The sequence below is a fragment of the Mercenaria mercenaria genome, unplaced genomic scaffold (assembly GCF_021730395.1).
Source record: "Mercenaria mercenaria strain notata unplaced genomic scaffold, MADL_Memer_1 contig_4911, whole genome shotgun sequence".
Taxonomy (NCBI): domain Eukaryota; kingdom Metazoa; phylum Mollusca; class Bivalvia; order Venerida; family Veneridae; genus Mercenaria; species Mercenaria mercenaria.
The window spans coordinates 60125-65658 of record NW_026463179.1 but is presented as its reverse complement, the minus strand read 5'-3'; positions in this window follow the sequence as shown (position 1 = coordinate 65658).

The window sequence follows — 5534 nt, the reverse complement described above, 5'->3', positions numbered from 1 at the left end:
CTTGAAGGATTTTTATGAAACTTTGGTCAAATGATCACCTCATCAAGACGTTGTGCAGAATTCATGAGTCAGCCATGTCAGTTCAAGGTCAAGGTCACGGCTAAAATCAAAGCTTTTACCCTTTCACGATCCATAGCAGTGGCGGGGGATTTAGCTGTCTTTCAGACTGCCTTGTATTTGAATAAAACAGGAAGTTTAGATTAAAACTTTTATGTCCTTCACACTTAGTTACAATTTTTATTGGCACAATATCTCGAACAAATTTTATAACCATCAGAATTATCCTTGAATTACTTAGAATTTCAAAAATTGACAATTTCCATGTTATAACTAAGGCAGTTGTTATCCAATGTTCACCAAACTTAGTGATTATTGGCATATTATCTTAGCCAAGTTTGATAAACAGCCAGATAGTGTATTTGGCTCAGGAGTTCTGGGTCTTGTATTATTTGAAATTGAGAGAATTTAAAAGTAATCTGCTCAGTAAGTAGAGTATTTTAAAAGTGAAAAGTCGTTTGTTGTGTCGGAAATATACTGTGACAGTTTGGCACTGGTGTTTGGTATAGTTTGTCTAGACTGCTTCATAGAATTGAGCAGCATCCACCTACATGCACATTCTTTATGGGTTTTTTGGTTGAATGCTTTTAGTTGAGTTTAGAGGCCTTTGAAATAAAACATATTATATATCTCTATGCTTACACTCCAGCATCATCATATTTTATGAAATCCTATACAAGGGATCGTGTATATTTAATCAGATCTTGTGTAAGATTAATTATGGGCCAAAACAGAGTACTAGTAGTAAGTTCAGAGTTTATTGCCCTTGTTTGATAAAAAATGCAGTATTTTACTGTGTCTACTCCAGCACCTTCATTTCTTAGCCAATTATCATTATATCCAACTAGAGTATGTATACCAGTGAGGTCTCTTTCAAGTTTGATTATGGCCCAAATATTAAGAGTTACATGCCCTTGAATTTTAAAAATGCCATTTACACTCGAGCTCCTCATTTCTAAACAAATCTTTAACATGAATTTGTGCAATGATTGTGTTTACTTGTTAAATCAATGTCAAGTCTAGAGTACTTATGAAGTCAGACCTGTTGATTGCTGAGTTATGTGCTCTTGATTTTAGTAATACTTTTCCATGTAGCATTCAAACGCCTAGATAGCCCAGTGGTAGTGTGTCTGCCTCGATGTCATGGGTTCGATCCTTGGTCGCATCGTACCAAAGACGTGAAAAATGGAACCAGTAGCTCCCTTGCTTGGTGCTAGGCATTAAAAGGGAAACTGGCCTCTCTTCTCTCATACCCTCGTGGCAATGGATTCCATCAGGAATAAGGTGTTGAGAGTGGTTAATATAAGTTGTAGAACTTGATTCAAAATTTACCTAAAATAAATTAGTATAAACTATGTAGCAAGCAATAAATTCATTCATGTTCACACTTCAGGTTGAAAATTTTAATTTGATATAAAATGTATGTCCTGCAATGTGATGAAAACCAGTACTGAATACTAGAGCTGGATTTTGAAAAAAAGTATATGTCTTCCACACAGCTTCAGTTAAAAGGCTGGAATAATTGATGTATACAGTATCTGACCCCAACTCGAAAGCATTTGTTGAGAAAAAATGTTAAGCAGTGAAATGTTTGTGACGCAAGTATTTGGGAAAATAGATATTGAAATCATTAGATATTGTATGCAACCATAATTACTCAACAACATGGTGGCTCTCTATTATTCACCTGAGTACCATTGCTTTTACTTGGGCTACCAAAGTTTAAAATAGAACAGAAAGCCGTGCCGTTACATGACTGAAATACTGTTGAAAAACGGGGTTTAACCCAAAACAAAAGAACAGAAAGCTTAAAACGATTGATTCACATGAACTGCTGGATAGATGTTCACCAAACTTGGTCAGATGCAAGGTCAAAAGGTATGAGTCAGGTGAGAAACTTGGAGCCTCTTGACCTTGGATTTGCAGTAGATTGTTTGTACTTTTCCATAATTTCCATGATTTCCTTATAAAATTGCACATACATACACATTGGAAACATTCAACATATACTGGTCCTATTTTGGAAGGTGGGAAACATTCAACATATACAGGTCCTGTTTTGAAAGGTGGGAAACATTCAACCTATACTGGTCCTGTTTTGGAAGGCGGGAAACATTCAACCTATACTGGTCCTGTTTTGGAAGGTGGGAAACCTTCTGGTCCTGTTTTGGAAGGTGGGAAACATTCAACCTATACTTGTCCTGTTTTGGAAGGCGGGAAACATTCAACATATACTGGTCCTGTTTTGGAAGGTGGGAAACATTCAACCTATACTGGTCCTGTTTTGGAAGGCGGGAAACATTCAACCTATACTGGTCCTGTTTTGGAAGGCGGGTAACATTCAACATAATTAAACTGGTCCTGTTTTGGAAGGTGGGAAACATTCAACATATACTGGTCCTGTTTTGGAAGGCGGGAAACATTCAACCTATACTGGTCCTGTTTTGGAAGGTGGGTAACATTCAACATAATTATACTGGTCCTGTTTTGGAAGGTGGGAAACATTCAACAGATACTGGTCCTGTTTTGGAAGGTGGGAAACATTTTAACATATACTGGTCCTGTTTTGGAAGGCGGGAAACATTCAACCTACACTGGTCCTGTTTTGGAAGGCAGGTAACATTCAACATAATTATACTGGTCCTGTTTTGGAAGGTGGGAAACATTCAAAATATACTGGTCCTGTTTTGGAAGGCGGGAAACATTCAACATATACTGGTCCTGTTTTGGAAGGCTGGAAACATTCAACCTATACTTGTCCTGTTTTGGAAGGCGGGTAACATTCAACATAATTATACTGGTCCTGTTTTGGAAGGCCGGAAACATTCAACATATACTGGTCCTGTTTTGGAAGGTGGGAAACATTCAACCTACACTGGGCCTGTTTTGGAAGGCGGGTAACATTCAACATAATTATACTGGTCCTGTTTTGGAAGGTGGGAAACATTCAACATATACTGGTCCTGTTTTGGAAGGCGGGAAACATTCAACATATACTGGTCCTGTTTTGGAAGGTGGGAAACATTCAACATATACTGGTCCTGTTTTGGAAGGCGGGAAACATTCAACCTACACTGGTCCTGTTTTGGAAGGCGGGTAACATTCAACATAATTATACTGGTCCTGTTTTGGAAGGTGGGAAACATTCAACCTATACTGGTCCTGTTTTGGAAGGCGGGAAACATTCAACATATACTGGTCCTGTTTTGGAAGGTGGGAAACATTCTGGTCCTGTTTTGGAAGGTGGGAAACATTCAACATATACTGGTCCTGTTTTGGAAGGTGGGAAACATTCAACATATACTGGTCCTGTTTTGGAAGGCTGGAAACATTCAACCTATACTGGTCCTGTTTTGGAAGGCGGGTTCATTCAACATAATTATACTGGTCCTGTTTTGGAAGGCGGGAAACATTCAACATATACTGGTCCTGTTTTGGAAGGCTGGAAACATTCAACCTATACTGGTCCTGTTTTGGAAGGCGGGTAACATTCAACATAATTATACTGGTCCTGTTTTGGAAGGCGGGAAACATTCAACATATACTGGTCCTGTTTTGGAAGGCTGGAAACATTCAACCTATACTGGTCCTGTTTTTGAAGGTGGGTAACATTCAACATAATTATACTGGTCCTGTTTTGGAAGGTGGGAAACATTCAACATATACTGGTCCTGTTTTGGAAGGCGGGAAACATTCAACTTATACTGGTCCTGTTTTGGAAGGCTGGAAACATTCAACCTATACTGGTCCTGTTTTGGAAGGCGGGTAACATTCAACATAATTATACTGGTCCTGTTTTGGAAGGTGGGAAACATTCAACCTATACTGGTCCTGCTTTGGAAGGTGGGTAACATTCAACATATACTGGTCCTGTTTTGGAAGGTGGGTAACATTCAACATATACTGGTCCTGTTTTGGAAGATGGGTAACATTCAACATATACTGGTCCTGTTTTGGAAGGTGGGAAACATTCAACATATACTGGTCCTGTTTTGGAAGGTGGAAAACATTCAACATACACTGGTCCTGTTTTGGAAGGTGGGAAACATTGAGCATTTGCTGGTCCTGTTTTTGGAAGGTGGGAAATATTCAACATATACTGGTCCTGTTTTGGAAGGTGGGAAACATTCAACCTATACTGGTCCTGTTTTCGAAGATGGGAAACATTCAACATACACTGGTCCTGTTTTTGAAGGTGGGAAACATTCAACCTATACTGGTCCTGTTTTGGAAGGCGGGAAACATTCAACATATACTGGTCCTGTTTTTGAAGGCGGGAAACATTCAACCTACAGTTGGGAAAGTTAGTCATTAAACATATATTACTGGTCCTGTTTTGGAAGACATATTATACTTGGCCTGTCTTGGAAGGTAGGTTTTTAGTAAAAAATTACACTGGGTATAATTATATTTGTGATATTTAAGAATGTTATTGGTCTTTGTTTGTTTATGATATATGAAAAACAACCTCGTTAGTTATTTGTCTGTTTCTGAAATATGGTCTTTTGTATCAAAAATGTTGTTTTTGCTGTCGTGTAAAATGTGCTTATTGAAAAATAGCTATTTATAATAAATCTTTCTTGTATTTATTAACTGGATGTTTATTTGTTGTCCAAAGAACTGTCTATATGTATGATGAAGTTGAGTACCAAATGAGGCTAAAGTGGTATGATATATTTAAGCAACATGTTTCCTTATTGTAAAAAAAAACAACAAAAAAACAACTGTTTAAAGAGTAGAAACTATTTATATAAACTAGAATTCCAAACGTCGAAGTATGCTAGGGCAAAATAGGTGTTATATTAAAATTTGTTGTTTATCTAAGCAAATTATTTCAAAAACAATACATACACAACGTTACAAACTTTTAATTGCTTGGATGTTACATGCAACTTTATCATAGAATACAAAATGTATTAGACATAGGCTGCAGATGGGATAAATCTATCAGCAGCTTGCACGAAAAGGTGGTACATAGTCAATCAGTTTTAGCTTACGATGTATATAACACCCTGGTCAGTAGTCAAGACTCTTATTCGTATTCATTTTTTGACACAAAAATAATTTCCGAAGTCTCTTAATAAAAAAACATTCAAAAAAAATTTCTTGTTTCCTGTAACATGCTAAAAAAAAATTAGGGTAGGTAGGTCGGAAATTTTTTTTTTTTTGAATGTTTTTTTATTAAGAGACTTCGGAAATTATTTTTGGGGTCAGTAAGTCAAACATCACATGGGTCTGAACCTTGAAAACACTTTCTGTTAAATAACTTGAGAACCACTTGACCCAGTACATTTAAACATGGTAGCAGGATTGGGCTTATGATGTAGATGATCCTACTGTTTTGGAGGTCAGTAAGTCAAAGGTCAATGTCACAGGGGCCTGAAGCTTGTGAAAATGGTTTCTGCTCAATAACCTAGAACCACTTGGCCCAGAACTTTCAAACTTGATATCACGATTGGGCTTGTTATGTTTGTCCC